Source organism: Glycine max, chromosome 4, assembly GCF_000004515.6.
Source record: "Glycine max cultivar Williams 82 chromosome 4, Glycine_max_v4.0, whole genome shotgun sequence".
NCBI classification, from domain to species: Eukaryota; Viridiplantae; Streptophyta; class Magnoliopsida; order Fabales; family Fabaceae; genus Glycine; species Glycine max.
The window spans coordinates 33,593,797-33,614,071 of record NC_016091.4 but is presented as its reverse complement, the minus strand read 5'-3'; the positions used below and the strand labels follow the sequence as shown (position 1 = coordinate 33,614,071).

General features: G+C 38.6%; 1 pseudogene; it reads right to left on the bottom strand.

The window, feature by feature from the left end:
- The window catches only part of LOC100790766 (importin-9-like), a 142,527-nt pseudogene that overhangs the window by 120,284 nt on the left and 1,968 nt on the right, over positions 1-20,275 (bottom strand).

Below are 20,275 nucleotides of genomic sequence, written 5' to 3'. Positions count from 1 at the left end.
CAATTGGTTGAAGGATGCGTGGGTAGGGCATCTAAAAAATCCTGCCATGTTTGATAGATTGGACGATGAGCTACTGTGGGAGATAGGAATGAACATATCACCCAAGTACATAGGGGAAGATCTAGTCCTACTACTTGGTCTCACTAACGCCGGAGTAGAACAAGTCATGAATGGCCGACAACATGGAGGCGCATCGATGTTTTACTCAATGGAGAAGTGGAGCCCAAGCTTATGCATAGGCTTCAGGCTAACATGGGTTCAATGTTGGGGTATCCCGCTTCAGGCTTGGGATATGAAATATATCCAGAAGATATTGGTTCCTATGGGGGAAATGGTGGACATGGATGATGACGTCGAGGACAAACGGAGGCTGGACCAAGAAAGGGTGCTCGTTAAGACCCCATGGAGGCCGACAATCAAGCACACCATCGATGTCCACATAGGCGATGAGTGTTTTAAAGTGTTCGTAGTGGAGGAATATGGCGGTGGCAGCCATGACTATCGTAGAAGATGACGCAGCTTCAGTGGATCGTCGGAGAAGATTGACTCTGACGAAAGCTACCTCGGGAACCTGATTCTGAGATTGACAAACACTTTGGAGAAGGAAGGCGACATGCACGATCTATTGGCATCGGCAACGCAAGCTGAGCCATGCAGGACCACCAACTCTCCCAGTGCCGGCAGCAACGACCATGGAACAAACCCATTATCCAGTGGTCATCGAGAGCGCAACTACCCACTAGGTAATGCCCTCAGCCCACGGACGCTATGCAGTATACGCCAGGTCACATTGGATGAACAGACAAGGACTTTAGGGTGATAGGCAGCGGTGACCTACCACCATGACAAGACACCCAAACAAGGGGTGATTCATTGTGTCGGGAGCGCAACCTATGCAGAAAGGGAAAACCCAAGTCATGAAAATGGAAAACAAGAAAAGGGGGAGAGCAGTGGTGCGGCAGAGGCAAGGATGGCATTAGGAATAGCAACATGTGACGTGGCAGAAACACAAACCATATGTAGTGCACGTGAAAAAGTTGGAGTTGAAAATTTTAAAATTCAGGAGACCTATGTGGCAGTACATGAAAAAGGCATCATGTGAGGAGGGGGAGAGCAGTCACGTGGAGGGAGGAAGGCCCAATAAAAGGGTGGGCCTTTCTATTTACACCCGCACGCAGAATACACAACTTTTGGGTCTTACTTCGCAAAATAGGAAGGGAGGATTTGAAAGAACCTGTCAGGTATATTCAAGACAGAGGAGGTATCAAAACAAACTACATATGGGCTACCCTTCCTCTATTACAGCGATAGAAACAGGAATGGTTAGCTTGCATACTCAGCACCTAGAGGACATGGCGCAATATGGGACTGCTTTCAATACCAATAATGACTCTACTACAGAATCAGTAGAGAGGAAATGGTGGAAACAATAGCAGTTGTCTATGAATATTATATCATACAATGTCAGGGGATTAGGGAGGGGGGATAAAATGGATAGCTATTCAAAGATTGATCAAGAAGGAGAATGCGGACGATATGTTTACATGAGACAAAGAAAGAGTCGATTGATAAAGCCATGTGCCAATCATTGTGGGGGGATCTTGAGGTTAGTTGGGAGATGCAACCCACTAATAACACAACAAGAGGAATCTTATGTTTGTGGAGTGAAAACACATTCAAGCTACAAAGGAAAGTCATTGAAAATGGCTTTATTGTCCTGGTAGGGGAATGGATTAGGGCGGCACAGCAAATCAATATAGTTACAATCTACTCCCCATGTGACATTCAAAATAAGAGGACATTGTGGGATCATGTAAAGTAGCTGAAACACTCACTGTCTGGGGATCTTTGCTGCATTTTGGGTGATTTCAACAGCATCAGGTACCCAGTTGAAAGATTTGGCATATGCCAAAGGGACTCAAGGAATAACAACATCAAAGAGTTCAATGGTTGGATAGATGATTTGGAGGTTGTTGAGGCACCATGGTTGGGAAGAAAATTCACTTGGTTTAGACCAAACAGGGCGTCCAGGAGTAAGCTTGACAGATTCCTACTATCTCCTGAGTGGCTTGGAAAATGGCCTGCAAGCACTAAAATTACTTTACCTAGGAACTTCTCAGACCATTGTCAAATCCTGCTTAGGTCTATATCTGTAGACTGGGGTCCTAAACCTTTTAGGATTCTAGATTGCTGGTTATTAGACAACTTTTTCAAGGAAACTGTTCACAATTGTTGGACCTCCAATCAGCAACCAGATTGAGGAGGTTATGATCTCAAAGAAAAAATAAAGAGACTCAAACAAAGGCTGAAGATTTGGAATAAGAAGAGTTTTGGAGATAATTTCAAGAAGGTCAAGAAGATTGAAGATGAATTAAACAAAATGGAGGAGGATACAATCCAAAGATAGCTATTTACTCAAGAAGAGATGAAAATGAGACAATTACAGGAAGCTCTATGGGTAGCTGCCCATGCTTATGAATTGTTGTTGAGACAAAAGACGAGATCAAGATGCATCAAGCATGGAGACTGCAATGCATGTTACTTTCATTTAATGATGAATGCTAATCACAGGAATAACTCTCTAAAGGGAGTCATGATTGGTGGAATATGCATTGTTGAGCCATATAAGGTGAAGGAGGAAGTTAGATCATTTTCCTCACAAAGATTTCAAGAACAAGATAAACACAGACCTAGGCTTGATGGAATCTATTTTCAGACGATTAGTCAGCACCATAATGATATGTTGGTGGCTCGCTTTCAAGAGGAGGAAGTAAAATAGGCTATATGGGATTGTGGGAGTGAGAAAAGCCCAGGCCCTGATGGAATGAATTTTAAATTCATCAAGCAGTTCTGGAAGCTAATTAAACCTAATGTTCTCCGTTTTCTAGATGAATTTCATGTCAATGGTGCCTTGCCAAGGGGTTGTAATGCATCCTTCATTGCTTTAATTCCCAAGGTGGATGATTCACAATTCTTGAATGACTACAGACCTATCTCACTAATAGGTTGTATGTACAAGATAGTCTCCAAGTTATTGGCAAAAAGAATGAAGAAGGTGATGGCATATATCGTAGATGAGACCCAATATGCATTCATTGAGGGAAGACATCTATTACATTGTGCTCTCATTGCAAATGAGGTGATTGAAGAGGCCAAAAAGAGCAGCAAATCATTCCTTGTATTCAAAGTAGATTATGAGAAGGCACTCGGTCTCCTGGTATTTTCTGTTGTACATGTTGGAAATAACAGATTTCAGTTCCAAATGGATTGAGGGTGTTTAAAATCTGCGTCTATTTCGGTTTTGGTGAATGGTAGCCCCATGGCTGAGTTCTCCCCCAAAGGGGGACTTAGGCAAGGGGATCTATTATCACCCTTCCTATTTAATGTGGTAGCTGAAGCTTTGAATGGGCTAATGAGGATAGCTGATGCAAGCTCCATTGGAGCTTGTAGGCCTAGGATCTTCTTCATCAATGGATTCCTTTGCTTCTTGGAAGATGAATGGCAGCGGAATGGAGAAAGGGAGAGAGAGAGGAGACGCCACTTCAAGGAGAAGATGAGTCTAGAAGAAGCTCACCACCATAGGAGGCCATGGATAAGAGATTGGAGGAAGAAGGAGATGAATGAAGGGAGAGGGAGAGAAGAGCACGAAATTTTGTGCTCCAAATGAGCTTTGAAATCTGAAGTTTAATATTCAAATGATCAAAGTTCAAAAAAATGCACACACATGACCTCTATTTATAGCCTAAGTGTCACACAAAATTGGAGGGAAATTCAAATTTCACTTGAATTTGAAATTGAATTTGTGGAGCCAAACTTTGGAGCCAAAATTTCACTAATTATGATTAGTGAATTTTAGTTAAGGTTCAGCCCACTAATCCAAGATCAATTCCAAGATTCTCCACTAAGTGTGCTTAGGTGTCATGAGGCATGAAAAGCATGAAGGACATGCACAAAGTGTGACTATATGTGTGGCAATGGGGTGTAGTAAGCAAATGCTCACCTCCCCCTCTAAAATTTAATTGGATTGGGCTTCTACCAATTCAATTAAATTTATTTCCAACCACACACATCAAATATCCACTTAGTGCATGTGAAATTACAAAACTACCCCTAATACAAAAACTAGTCTAGGTGCCCAAAAATACAAGGGCTGAAAAATCCTATATTTCTAGGGTACCCTACCTACAATATGGATCCCTAAATACAAGGACCAAATATAATGACATCCTAGTCTAATATGTACAAAGATAATTGGACCCAACCTTGGCCCATGGGCTCAGAAATCTACCCTAAGGCTCATGAGAACCCTACGGCCTTCTCTTGCATTTTTGGCCCAATCTTCTTGGAGTGTTCTATCCAATGCCCTTGGGGGGTAGGATTGCATCATTCCCTCCTCCTTGAAAAGGATTTGACCTCAAATCCAGGGGTTCTTGAAACTCATGGATTCTTTCCTCAACACCTGTAAAAAGAATGAAAACATATGTATTAGTGATGTTGGGTATGTTAGAGTATGGTAAGGACTGAAAACCCCTTTCCTGGTCATCTTCCCATGAGAGAATATAGTTCCTCACCAACTCAATGAGTGGTGCTACAAGTATAGAAAAATATGGGACAAACTTTTTGTAAAAGTTTGTTAAGATATTGAAGCCCCAAATTTCCCTTATACTTGGTGGAGTAGGCCACTCAGGAATGACCTTTATTCTCTTAGGGTCCATGGGAAGCCCTTGATCACTATTTAAAAAGTTAAGGAAAGTAATGGAATAATACATACCTTTTTCTTTATTTTCATGTTGATTATTCCTAAAAAAAATTACGACAAACCTAAGGTGTCCCACATGAGCACCTAGGTTTGCATTGAAATAAAAAATAAGAACAAACCTACCTAATGAGTCTCTATGTACACAAATCATGAAGATGTTGGGTGCATGAGTGATTTTACAAAAGAGTGTTGCACCACTCAACACATTCATTATACCACCTATCATAGGGATTTGGTGCCTAATAATGCCTATTTTAGGCACCAACAAAGCACGAGGATTTAAGCTCTTGCGAACCAAACCCTCATCCAACAACTCCTTTACTTGAGGAATAACCTCAAGCTCAAGAGGTATGGCGGTGCTAAGGGATGTTTCCCTTGATTGGAGAAGGTAGAAAGATTGTTTAAGAAGGAGTGCTATTTTAATATCACATTTGATTGCAAAATGATTTTCCTTGTTAACAATCTTCTTGGAGGAACCCTTTTCCTCTTTTTCCTTCCCCTTGGCCTTTGAACACAAGGCCTTACTATCCTTCTTTTTCTTTTGTTTTTCTAGTTTTTCTTCCTCATCCCTCTTATCTTTCATAGTTAGTTGATCTTTGGCCACCTGTGAAGGTGTTTGAGGATGCAACACAAATTTAGTGCCAAGATGGGTGAGGGTAATTTCATTAGTTAGGCCATTGCAAATGATCTTCCTATCAAATTGCCATGGCCTTCCTAAAAGAATATGTCCTGCCTCCATGGGAACTATATCACAATTAACTTCATCCTTATATGTCCCAATGGAGAAAGGTACCTTCACTTGTTGGTTAACTATCATTTCCCCTTGCTCATTGAGCCATTGAAGTTTATAAGGTTTTGGGTGGGGAATGATAGTGAGGTTCAACTTGGAAACTAATCTTGTGCTACAACAATTGCAACAAGATCCACTATCCACAATGAGAGAACAAGTTTGATCTAAAATTTTGCATCTTGTATGAAAGATGTTCTCTCTTTGGGATTGAGATAGATCACAAGATTGACCTCCAAGGAGCCTTCTAACCATTAAGAGGTCACCTTCTTCATGGGGGTAGACTTCCTCACTAGACTCTTCACCCCTTACTTCATCTTTACTTCCACTAGAGGAAGGGCAAGAAGTAGTCTCCTCTTGACTACTATAAATGTCTTGACCCCTCATGATCATGGTTTTCTTTGTGGGGCATTGAGAGGCAATGTGACCTCTCCCAAGACATTTGAAACATTTAATGTTGCTAGTCCTTTCTTGGGAACTAGTCTTAGGGGTGTATTTCTCTATGGTCTTACCCTTATCTTCCTTGGGTTTTGAAGGTGCAGCCCCTAAACTTCCATGGGCTTGGTCCTTCCTTGGATAAGAGTGAGAGCCATAAGATTTTGAAGAAGGCTTTCTTTTAAGTTGTTGCTCCACTCTTATACAAAGTTGGACTAGCTCATCTAGGTCCCTATATGGAAGGAGTTCAACCTTGTCCCTTACTTCCATATTAAGCCCACTAAGGAACCTAGCTATGCTTGTTCTTTCCTCCTCCCTAAGTCCAGCTCTTAAAAGGAGTAATTCCATTTGTTGTCTATATTCTTCAGCACTCATACTCCCTTGTCTAAGCCTTTGGAGCTTGTCCATAAGCTCCATTTCATAGTAGGAGGGAATGTGCCTCTTCCTAAGGGCACTCTTAAGATCATTCCAATACTCTACTGGAGGATCCCCATGAATCCTTCGTTCTTTAACAAGGGAAGTCCACCAATAGAGGGCATACCCTTGAAAGCTAAGGGTAGCCAATGGAACTTTTCTCTCTTCGCTAATATGATGGCAAACAAAGAGTTGTTCAACCTTCATTTCCCAATCTAAGTAGGCCTCAACATTATCTTTTCCGTGGAAATATGGGAGGCTAATGTTAACCTCTTGAGGCCTTCTATCCTTTTCTCTTCTTTGGGAGTGATGTTTAGTATGTGAACTATGACGCCCTCTATAATAGTCGCTAAGTTCTTTACTTAAACTCTTGCAAGAGTCATGACTACTATAGGAGGCATGTTTTTCTCTTTTCATTTCTTTCATTATTTTTCTTCTTTCTTCTTCCCTTATTTTCTCCTTTTCATCTTGACTTATTTCTTTCGCTCTTTTTTTCCCTTTTTCTTTTCTCTCTTGTTTTTCTTTCCACAACTTAAGGGATCTCAACTCATCTAATATCTTATACAAGGGGTCCTTAGGAGTAGAACCCTCGCCATTAACACTAGATGAAGAATGAAGACTCATGTTGGTTCCTAAGTTATGGTTCTTTCTTGTTGGGGGTTTGAAAACAAAAGGTAAAATAAACTATGGTTGAAACTAGCCAAAATAAACACTAAAAGAGGTGTGAAAGATAAGGTAAAAACTAATTGGTAAAAGGCAAGCTATCTAGTCGGTTTGACAATGGAGGGTAAAGGAAATAAGCTATGAAAATAAGCAAGAAATTAAAGTGCAAGAAATGCAAACTAGGCGGATCCTAAGAGTGTTTGGATGACCTCATTTAAGGTTCCCAACAAAACACTCACTATACTAAGGGGAAATTGCCTAAAATTATTACACACAAATGGAAGTAGGGTGACCTAGCGGAGGCTCCCAACTTACTTCCAATGAAAGGCCTTTTTGTTACAAAATTTGAAAGCAAAGCAAATTGCCAATTACAAAATTACAAAGAAAAAAGTCCTCAATTGTGGTGGCTATTCTCTCTTTAGTGTTTCACTCAATTTAGAGTGCTTCTTAGTCCAATAGCTCTTAAGGTGGTTGGCCCCTTTCTTCTTGACTCAAATTCTTCAAGATATGGCACCAATCCTCCTTTCCAATTCCCTATATGGCAACTCACAACCAAGGAAACAAAGAGACAAGCAATAACCAAAGACCAAAAAAAAAAATGAAATGAAAGCTAAACCAATAGAGTTTTAACAAGACAAATTTTCAAGGATTATTCAACAATTAAAGCAATAAAAGCACAAAAAAGCAAGCTAGGACTCAAAGAGAAACCTAGAATGGCTCTAGAGTAGAGTAGAAAAACTAAAAAAAAAAAAAAAAGACTCAAGAAACCTCTAGTTTTGGCACTTGTTTTCACAATAATGTTCAATTGAAATTTCAGAACTAGGATTGGTATAAAATATGCACCAATTATAGAACAAATTTTGAGCCAAAACAACAAGCACACTTTCCTTTCACTTTTCTTTTTTTTCCTGGACACTGATTTTTCTGCCAACTTGTGAGATTTTTATTATTTTTTTCTTTAATCCAAATCGCTTGATTCTTTTTTTATAATTTTGTTCCAGATGTCTATAAAATTCAGTAAAAGTTTCAGCTCAAAAAACGTAGTTACCAATTCCCAGTAATTTATACAAGTTCGTATGTTCAAGCTGCCAACACCAGCGATTTCAACCTAGAAATCAAGAGTAGTGTTTATGTTGCTTAAGGCTTGGATAGTTACAATTTGTGTTTGCTTATGCTCAATTATATTGAATAACACAATTCAAAAGAGCTTAAGACTTATTTTGATTCACAAATCCAGCCACAACTCAGCACCACAACTCAACTTCATCATAGGCATCATGTAGGAAACTTAGAAAAAAAAAAAAAAAAGAGTTCAACAACAAGACTACTTCTAGGAATTGATTTAGAACATGTTATGAACTAAATAACATGCATGAATTAGACTCAAAATTCAAAAGATAGGCTAAAAATGACAAGAATACATGAACAAATGTATCTAGAATTCAATCAACAAAATAAAAATTCAACACAAACTTAGAACATAATGTGACAATTACTATGACTAAACATGACTCTAAGACAACATGGATTAAGTGATTTACACTTAGATTTTTGTGTTTTTTTTTCTAATCAATATTTTGGAAGAAAATTTAGATCTACAGCTCAGCACAAGAATATTATGAATGAAAAATGATAGAACCTAAAATCAACACAAAAGCATGATTCAAAAGTAGATCTACAAAATTTGAACCATAGAAATGCAAGAACAAGTGTAGATCTAAGATTTAATCGGTTTTTTTTTTTAATCTACTCTAAACAGCACCAAACCACAAGACAATGGAGGATATACATGGAGAATAAGATGAAGAACAAGGAATTAAAGAGAATTCACCAAACAAAAAGATAGAGGAAGCAAAAGAATATCACCTAGATGAAGATGCTCTTGATACCACATGATGCAAGCTCCATTGGAGCTTGTAGGCCTAGGATCTTCTTCATCAATGGATTCCTTTGCTTCTTGGAAGATGAATGGCAGCGGAATGGAGAAAGGGAGAGAGAGAGGAGACGCCACTTCAAGGAGAAGATGAGTCTAGAAGAAGCTCACCACCATAGGAGGCCATGGATAAGAGCTTGGAGGAAGAAGGAGATGAATGAAGGGAGAGGGAGAGAAGAGCACGAAATTTTGTGCTCCAAATGAGCTTTGAAATCTGAAGTTTAATATTCAAATGATCAAAGTTCAAAAAAATGCACACACATGACCTCTATTTATAGCCTAAGTGTCACACAAAATTGGAGGGAAATTCAAATTTCACTTGAATTTGAAATTGAATTTGTGGAGCCAAACTTTGGAGCCAAAATTTCACTAATTATGATTAGTGAATTTTAGTTATGGTTCAGCCCACTAATCCAAGATCAATTCCAAGATTCTCCACTAAGTGTGCTTAGGTGTCATGAGGCATGAAAAGCATGAAGGACATGCACAAAGTGTGACTATATGTGTGGCAATGGGGTGTAGTAAGCAAATGCTCACCTCCCCCTCTAAAATTTAATTGGATTGGGCTTCTACCAATTCAATTAAATTTATTTCCAACCACACACATCAAATATCCACTTAGTGCATGTGAAATTACAAAACTACCCCTAATACAAAAACTAGTCTAGGTGCCCAAAAATACAAGGGCTGAAAAATCCTATATTTCTAGGGTACCCTACCTACAATATGGATCCCTAAATACAAGGACCAAATATAATGACATCCTAGTCTAATATGTACAAAGATAATTGGACCCAACCTTGGCCCATGGGCTCAGAAATCTACCCTAAGGCTCATGAGAACCCTAGGGCCTTCTCTTGCATTTTTGGCCCAATCTTCTTGGAGTGTTCTATCCAATGCCCTTGGGGGGTAGGATTGCATCAATAGCTAAGGAGGAAAATTTGTATAAGGGTTTCCAAGTAGGCTCCAATAATGTGAGTATAAGCATCTTACAGTATGCTGATGATACAATCTTTTTTAGGGAGGCAACTATGGAGAACGTTAAAGCAATAAAAATTATCCTAAGGACGTTTGAACTTGCATCAGGCCTAAAAATAAACTTTGCAAAAAGCTATTTTGGAGCTTTTGGTGAAACAGATCAATGGAAGCAACAGGCAACCAAATATTTGAATTGTGGTTTGTTGGCTTTTCCTTTAGTTTACCTAGGAATACCTATAGGGGCCAACCTGAGGCGACGTCAGATGTGGGATCCCATTATCCAGAAATGTGAGAAAAAGTTAGCAAAGTGGAAACAGAGACACATATCCTTTGGGGGGGAGAGTGACACTAATACAATCAGTGCTAACATCAATTCCTATCTACTTTTTTTGTTTTTTCAGGGTGCCTAAATCAATGGTGGATAAGCTGGTGAGATTACAACGTAGATTCCTATGGGGAGGTGGACCTGACCAAAACAAGATTGCATGGATTAGGTGGGAGACAATGTGCTTACCAAAAGAAAAATGATGAGGACATGACCAAGAGCAAGGGCAAGGATCCACTTGAAGGACTTGGAGGACCTATGACAAGGGCTAGAGCAAGGAAAGCCAAGGAAGCTCTTCAACAAGTGTTGTCCATACTATTTGAATACAAGCCCAAGTTTTAAGGAGAAAAGTCCAAGGTTGTGAGTTGTATCATGGCTCAAATGAAGGAGGACTAAAGGGCACCACTTTGTCTCAATTTTAGAGTGTTTAGTTTGTCTAAATAATTGCCCAATCCTTGTAAAGTTGGCTGACCAAAAATATTTTTTGGGTTAATCAACTAAAAGGGCTTTAGTTTGGTTTAGTTCAAGTTGTAATAAGGGCCCAATTGGCAACCTAGGCATCAACCTATTGGGAGACCAAATGGTGGCTGGCTTGATGGCTGTTGGGGGTGACTTTTGGTTGCCACAATTTCAGTTACACTCAACCATTAAGTTCTTTTAATTCCCTAGGTTAGTGGATCATTACTAAAATCTAATGTAAAGTTTCTATATAAGCTGAACCATTTTATCAATAAACACATGTTGAGTTTTATTCAGAAAAATTAGAGTTTATCTCTTTTTCTTAGTGAGAGTGATTCTCCTAAGTTCTTGAGTGATTCAAGAACACCCTGGCTATATCAAAGGTCTTTCACATCCTTTGTGTGTTGCCCTCACTGGAAAGAGTGATTCTTTCCTTCCACCATTTCATCTTCAACCTTGTTCTTTCAAACCACAATTCCAGAAAATCCAAATTATCTCGTGACCATAACTCTCGTTTTACTCGTTCAAATTAAGTGATTATTGAGCCTAAATTGAAATTCAAAACGAGTCCTTTCACCTCATTTTGGAATCACCTCATTCGGAGCCCTGTAACATGAGTTATAACCATTTTTATATTTCTGTTCAGCCATCACTTAACCTACGTTTTTACCATCCCATTCATCCATTTTATGCCAAGATTCACCTTATTAAGTCCTAGGAGATTAGCCACTGCCCAACCCTTGAATCTTGCCAATTTCCCATCCTTTTCTTAATCAATTTTCTGAATTTTCCAACAAGGTCTAATCCTAGACGATCCTAAGTCCGCCCTTGTGCAATGAGGATTCATATCATTTGGTATCAGAGCTCCAGTTCTAGGACCAACACTTCCTTTGTTGGAAATATTGGGTAACATCCTTCTTTATTCTCTTTGCCATTTATATTACCTTTTTATTCATATATTTTTAGGCTGAACCATTGCAAAAGTTAAGCCTTTTGATCTCTTTGTTATAAAAAAAAAAACAGAAATTCGTATAAGCAAAATTAAAAAAAAAAAATTGGGCTGAATGGTTCATGCTTGAGGAACTTTAAAAAAAAAATCTCTTTAAGGTAATATATTGGTTGCATGAAGGATTGTTACTTGAATTCCTAAATTCTGAATTTTGTTTCCTTCATTTGTGCCTAAAAACATTGTTAGCCTTTTTCTTGGTTAACCTTTTCCTTGTTTCTCTAGCCTTACCTTACACATATTGGTGAATTGTTCTTTGTTGTGGCCATAATCTCTTGAATTGCCTAAGAACTCAAGGGGAATTAGAGTGGTAAAAGGCAAGAGTGTTTCATTAGAGAAAAACCATAATTGTGTGATACACTTGAGTGAGTGAGGTATTCAAACAGCAACTATAATTGTCTTGTTACGTTTGATTTGTTTGTTTGAGATGGCAGGAACAAATCCTAATGATGGAGTGGGGCTTTCGCAATTCCAAATGCAAGCTTTGATGCAACATTTGGAGAGGTTAATGAAACAATGAGATGATGTGCTCCATGAGAGGTTGGATCAAATGGAGAATAGAGATCATAATGAAGAAGAAAGGAGGAGAAGAGGGAATGATGGTGTTCCTAGACAAAACCGAATTGATGGTATTAAACTCAACATTCCTCCCTTTAAAGGAAAGAATGATCCGGAGGCCTACTTGGAGTGGGAGATGAAAATAGAGCATGTTTTCTCATGCAACAACTATGAGGAGGACCAAAAGGTGAAGCTTGCCGCCATGGAGTTTTCCGACTATGCTCTTGTGTGGTGGAAGAAGCTACAAAAGGAGAGAGCAAGAAATGAAGAGCCAATGGTTGATACATGGGCGGAGATGAAAAGGATCATGACGAAGCGGTATGTGCCGGCTAGTTACTCAAGGGATTTGAAATTCAAGCTCCAAAAACTAACCCAAGGCAACAAGGGGGTTGAGGAGTATTTCAAGGAAATGGATGTGCTCATGATTCAAGCAAAGATTGAAGAAGATGAGGAGGTAACTATGGCTCGATTTCTTAATGGTTTGACTAATGATATTCGTAATATTGTTGAGCTGCAGGAGTTTGTTGAAATGGATGATTTGCTTCACAAAGCAATCCAAGTAGAGCAACAATTAAAAAGGAAAGGAGTGGCTAAGAGGAATTTTACCAACTTTGGTTCTTCTAGTTGGAAAGACAAAGGTAAGAAAGATGGGGCTGCTACTTCTAGTAGTTCCACACCTACCCCATCAAAAACTTGCTCAAAGTCCCAAGAGGAACCCTCTAAAAGGAGTAGAGATGTGAAGTGTTTCAAGTGCCAATGCCTAGGACACTATGCTTATGAGTGCCCTAACAAAAGGTCCATGGTTCTTAGAGATGGAGAATATATAAGTGAATCTAATGTTAAAGAGGAAGAAGAGAGTGAGTACATAGAGGAAGAGGAGACTCCAGAGGGAGATTTGTTGATGATTAGACGGTTACTTGGTGGTCAATTGAAGCATGAGGAGGAGAGCCAAAGAGAAAACATCTTTCACACTAGATATTTAATCAATGGCAAGGTGTGCATGGTGATCATTGATGGAGGTAGTTGCACCAATGTGGCTAGTGCTAGATTAGTGTCAAAGCTAAATTTAGCTACTAAACCACATCCTAGGCAATACAAACTTCAATGGCTTAGTAAGGATGGGGAGGTACAAGTAAGGCAGCAAGTTGAAGTGGACGTTTCCATTGAGAAATACAATGATAAGGTACTTTGTGATGTTGTTCCTTTGGAGGCCAGTCACTTACTTTTGGGGAGACCTTGGCAATTTGATAAAAGAGCCAATCATGACTATTTCACCAACAAGATCTCTTTCATGCACCGAGACAAAGAGATTGTGCTCAAACCATTGAGTCCACAAGAAGTGTGTGAGGATCAAAAGAAAATGAGAGACTTCTTCAAGAGAAAAGAGAAAAAGAAAAAGTGAGCAAAACACTTGAGAGTGAGAAAAAGAGGGAAACACTTGAGAGGAAAAAGAGTGAAACACTTGAAGTGAGGGAGAGCTATTTAGCCACAAAAAGTGAGGTCAAGAGGCTGTTTTGTGCTAAACAGTCACTATACATCTTGTTTTGCAAAAATCAGATTTTGACCACTAACACTTTTGATGATTTTGAAGTGCCTTCTAGTGTTAAAACTCTTTTGCAGGATTTTCAAGACATGTTTCCATCAAATGTGCCAAGTGGACTGTAGAAGCAAGCTTCATGATGATGAATCAGTATGATTTAAGTAGTTTTGTTGATGACAAAAAGCCCAAAAGAATGATGTCAAGATTGAGTCAACAAGTTCAAGATCAAGATTAAAGAAAAGACATCAAGAAGAATCAAGATTCAACAGAAGATGATTTCAAGATTCAAGACTTCACAAGGGAAGTATTGAAAAAGATTTTTCAAAAACCAAACATAGCACAGTTTTGTTTTACAATAAAAGTTTTCTCAAATTTTTCTAAGTTACCAAAGTATTTACTCTCTGGTAATCGAATACCAGTTTCCTGTAATCGATTAACAGTGGTAAAGTTTGATTTCAAAAGCTTTTAACTGAATTTGCAACGTTCCAAATGTTTTTTAAATGGTGTAATCGATTACAATATATTGGTAATCGATTACCAATGTATCTGAACGTTGAAATTCAAATTCAATTGTGAAGAGTCACATCTTTTCATAAAATGCTTTGTGTAATCGATTACATGGTTATGGTAATCGATTAACAGTGACAAGTTCTGAATAAAAAGTCAATAGATGTAACTCTTCCAATGGTTTTCTCAAGATTTTCTCAAGGTTATAACTCTTCCAATGGTTTTCTTGACCAGACATCAAGAGTCTATAAAAGCAAGACCTTGACTTGCATTCAAACAACTTTTACAACTTTTAAGAACTTCTTGAACAACTTTTGAGATTTCATGAAACTCATGCTTCTCATCTTTCTTCTTCTTCCTTTGCCAAAAAGCTTTCTAAGTTTTCTATTTTCCAAACCTTATTCTTCTGCAGAAAACAAAAGTGTGCTATATTTTTTCATTCTCTTCTCCCTTTGCCAAAAAGAATTCAACAAGGACTAATCGCCTGAATTCTTTTTGTGTCTCTCTTCTCCCTTTTCCCAAAGAAAAAAGGACTAACCGCCTGAATTCTTTTGTGTCTCCCTTCTCCCTTTTCAAAGAATTCGAAAGGACACAGTCTGAGAATTCTTTTGATTCTTCCCTTTCCCTTAAAAAAAGATTTCAAAGGACTAACCACCTGAGATATCTTTTGTTTCCCCTTTACAAAGATTCAAAGGACTAACTGCCTGAGAACTTTGTCTTAACACATTGGAGGGTACATCCTTTGTGGTACAAGTAGAGGGTACATCTACTTGGGTTGTTGTAACTGAGAACAAGAGAGGGTACATCTCTTGAGGATCAGTTCAAGTGGAGGGTACATCCACTTGGTTATTCAAAGAGAACAAGGGAGGGTACATCCCTTGTGGATCTTTTCTTGTAAAGGTTTTTACAAGGTTGAAAGAAATCTCAAGGACCGCAGGTTGCTTGGGGACTAGATGTAGGCACGGGTTGTTGCCGAACCAGTATAAAATTCTTGTGTTTGTCTTCTTCTTCCCTACACTTTTAATTTCTGCTGTGCACTTTTAATTATCGCTTTTACTTTTGGTTAAGTTTCAATTACTGTTTTTTACTTTCTTAACTTTGCGGTAAAAGCCTAATTAAATCTAGTAACGTTAAGAAGGATAATTTTTTAATCAGTCAAGGTACAATAATAATTAATTCAAACCCTCCCCCCCTTCTTAATTATTCTGAGGCCACTTGATCCAACATGGACTACCACCTTTGAGGGGAATTGAGCATCAAATTGATCTCATTCTGGGAGCTTCTTTGCCCAATAGGCCAGCCTATAGAAGTAATCCACAAGAAACCAAAGAGAATCAAAGACAAGTGGATGAACTCATTAGCAAAGGTTGGATAAGAGATAGTATGAGTCCTTGTGTTGTCCCAGTGATTTTGGTCCCTAATAAGCATGGGACATGGCACATGTGTTCTGATTGTAGAGCCCTTAATAACATCACCATTAAATATAGGCATCCTATACCTAGGCTTGATGATTTGCTTGATTAATATCATGGTGCATGTTACTTCTCTAAAATCGATTTAAAAAGTGGATACAATCAACTTAGGATTAGAGAAGGGGATGAATGGAAAACTACTTCTAAAACAAAATATGGTTTGTATGAATGGTTGGTTATGCCTTTTGGCCTAACTAACGCTCCTAGCACTTTCATGAGATTAATGAACCATATCTTGAGAGAGTTCATAGGAAAGTTCGTTGTGGTGTACTTTGATGATATTCTTATCTATAGCACTTCACTTGATTTGCATATTGATCATTTAAAATATGTCTTGTGTGTGCTTAGAGAAGAACAATTGTATGCCAATCTTGAAAAATGCATCTTTTGTACTAACCATGTTGTGTTTCTTGGATTTGTTGTAAGTTCAAAAGGAGTGCAAGTTGATGAGGAGAAGGTTAGGGCTATTCAAGAATGGCCTACACCTAAGTCCGTGACCGAGGTGAGGAGTTTTCATGGCTTAGCAAGTTTTTATATACGATTTGTGAAGGATTTTAGGACATTGGCAGCACCTCTCAATGAAGTGCTCAAGAAAAATGTTGGTTTCAAATGGGGAGAGAAACAAGAAGAAGCTTTCAATGTTCTCAAGCAAAAGCTAACTAATGCCCCCATACTAGCGTTGCCAAACTTTCAAAAATCTTTTGAAATTGAGTGTGATGCTTTAAATGTTGGGATTGGGGCAGTGTTGTTGCAAGAAGGCCATCCAATTACTTATTTTAGTGAAAAGTTAAGTGGTCCTACCCTTAACTATTCAACTTATGATAAGGAGTTGTATGCCTTAGTACAGGCTTTGAAAACATGGCAACACTACCTTTATCCCAAGGAATTTGTCATTCATAGTGACCATGAGTCCCTCAAATATATCAAGGGGCAAGGCAAGCTTAACAAAAGGCATGTGAGTGGGTGGAATTCCTAGAGAAATTCCCTTATGCTATCAAACATAAAAAGGGAAAAGGTAATATTGTAGCCGATGCTCTTTCTCGGCGTCATGCATTACTTTCTATGCTTGAAACAAAATTGATTGGTCTTGAATGTTTGAAAAGCATGTATGGAAATGATGAAACTTTTGGAGAAATTTTTAAAAATTGTGAAAAATTTTCAGAAAATGGTTTCTTTAGATATGAAGGCTTTCTTTTCAAAGAAAACAAATTGTGTGTGCCTAAATGTTCTACAAGAAATTTGTTTGTTTGTGAAGCACATGAAAGAGGTTTAATGGGGCATTTTGGGGTCCAAAAGACTCTAGAAACATTACAAGAACATTTTTATTGGCCTCATACAAAAAAGGATGTGCAGAAATTTTGTGAACATTGCATTGTATGCAAAAAGGCAAAGTCTAAGGTAAAGCCTCATGGATTGTATACTCCATTGCCAATTCCGAAGTATCCTTGGATTGATTTATCCATGGATTTTATTTTGGGGATGCCAAAAACAAACAGTGGTAGAGATTCCATTTTTGTGGTTGTTGATAGGTTTTCTAAAATGGCTCATTTTATTCCATGTCAAAAAGTTGATTATGCTTCCCATGTGGCTGATTTGTTTTTCAAGGAGATTGTGAGATTCCATGGTTTGCCAAGGAGCATTGTTAGTGATAGGGACTCTAAGTTCCTAAGCCATTTTTGGAGGACTTTGTGGGGCAAGTTGGGCACTAAATTGTTATTTTCAACCACTTGTCACCCACAAACCGATGGGCAAACAGAAGTTGTTAATAGGACATTGGGAACTTTGCTTAGGACAATTTTGAGGAAGAACTTAAAAACTTGGGAAGTTTGTTTACCCCATGTTGAGTTTGCTTATAATAGAGTTGTTCATACCACCACTAATTGTTCTCCCTTTGAAGTTGTTTATGGTTTTAACCCACTAACTCCTCTTGATCTTTTGCCTATGCACAATGTTTCTATTTTCAAGCATAAAGAAGGTCAAGCAAATACGGACTATGTGAAGAAGCTGCATGAGAGAGTAAAAAATCAAATTGAGAGGAGAAATAAAAGTTATGCTAAACAAGCCAACAAATGGAGAAAGAAGGTTGTCTTCGAACCCGGAGATTGGGTTTGGGTGCACATGAGAAAAGAAAGGTTTATGGAACAAAGGAAATCAAAGCTTCAACCAAGGGGAGATGGACCATTTCAAGTGCTTGAAAGAATCAATGACAATGCTTACAAAGTTGAGTTGCCCGGTGAGTATAATGTTAGTTCCACCTTCAATGTCTCTGACTTATCTCTTTTTGATGCAGATGGAGAATCCGATTTGAGGACAAATCCTTCTCAAGAGGGAGAGAATGATGAGGACATGACCAAGAGCAAGGGCAAGGATCCACTTGAAGGACTTGGAGGACCTATGACAAGGGCTAGAGCAAGGAAAGCCAAGGAAGCTCTTCAACAAGTGTTGTCCATACTATATGAATACAAGCCCAAGTTTCAAGGAGAAAAGTCCAAGGTTGTGAGTTGTATCATGGCCCAAATGAAGGAGGACTAAAGGGCACCACTTTGTCTCAATTTTAGAGAGTTTAGTTTGTCTAAATAATGGCCCAATCCTTGTAAAGTTGGCTGACCAAGAATATGTTTTGGGTTAATCAACTAAAAGGGCTTTAGTTTGGTTTAGTTCAAGTTGTAATAAGGGTCCAATTGGCAACCTAGGCATCAGCCTATTGGGAGACCAAATGGTGGCTGGCTTGATGGCTGTTGGGGGTGACTTTTGGTTGCCACAATTTCAGTTACACTCAGCCATTAAGTTCTTTTAATTCCCTGGGTTAGTGGATCATTACTAAAATCTAATGTAAAGCTTCTATATAAGCTGAACCATTTTATCAATAAACACATGCTGCGTTTTATTCAGAAAAATTAGAGTTTATCTCTTTTTCTTAGTGAGAGTGATTCTCCTAAGTTCTTGAGTGATTCAAGAACACCCTAGCTATATCAAAGGTCTTTCACATCCTTTGTGTGTTGCCCTCGTTGGAAAGAGTGATTCTTTCCTTCCACCATTTCATCTTCAACCTTGTTCTTTCAAACCACCATTCCAGAAAATCCAAATTATCTCATGACCATAACTCTCGTTTTACTTGTTCAAATTAAGTGATTCTTGAGCCTAAATTGAAATTCAAAACGAGTCCTTTCACCTCATTTTGGAATCACCTCATTTGGAGCCCTGTAGCATGAGTTATAACCATTTTTATATTTCTATTCATCCATCACTTAACCTACGTTTTTACCATCCCATTCATCCATTTTATGCCAAGATTCAACTTATTAAGTCCCAGGAAATTAGCCACTGCCCAACCCTTGAATCTTTCCAATTTCCCATCCTTTTCTTAATCAATTTTCTGAATTTTCCAACAAGGTTTAATCCTAGACGATCCTAAGTCAGCCCTTGTGCAATGAGGGTTCATATCAAAAATGGAGGTCTGGGCATCAAGGACATCAACAACTTTAACCTTGCATTGCTCGGCAAATGGAAGTGGAATCTCATGCAACATCAAAGGGAATTATGGGCTAGGGTATTGGAATCTAAATATGGAGGATGGCGGGGTCTGGTTGAAGCTGATAGAGTAGGCCCTGAATCAATATGGTGGAGAGATTTAAAAAATGCTCTCCTTCATTCACATCAGGGGCAGGTTATTCAAAATGGTCTGAAGTGGAAGGTAGGAAGTGGAGATAAAATCAAATTCTGGGAGGATAAGTGGATATGTGGGAAGGAAACACTGGCAGAAAAATATCCTAGACTTTATTTGATATCATCACAACAGAATCAGCTTATCCGACAGGTGGGAAGTCACAAGGATATAGGTTGGGAGTGGAATTTTACCTGGAGAAGGCCGCTGTTTGACAATGAAATTGACTTGGCTATCAGTTTTGTAAGAGAGATTGAAGGTAAGGCCATACAGCAACAAGGATCTGATGTTTGGGAGTGGATTGGAGACCCAACAGATCAATATTCAACACACAATGCCTATAATATGCTGGGGGAGGAATCAGCAGTAGGAAGTCAGGAGGATTGCTTTGAGGAATTATGGAGAATAAAGATTCCAAGCAGAATAGCGGTCTTTGCATGGAGGCTACTTAGAGACAGACTGCCGACAAGACAAAATCTGCAGAGGAGACAAGTGCAAGTAATAGATATGTTTTGTCCTTTTTGTAGAAATAAAGAGGAGGGTGCATTCCACTTATTCTTTCACTGCAGCAAAATCGAACCTATTCGGTGGGAAACCATGTCATGGATGAATATAAAAGGTTCTTTTCTCCTAACTCCAAAACACAATTTCCTTCAACAAATAGATGGTCAAGCTGATGGAGTACGAATCAAGAGATGGCAATATTGGTGGTTAGATTTAACATGGTCTATTTGGCAGCTCAGAAATAGTATAGTGTTCTCTAATGCAACTTTCA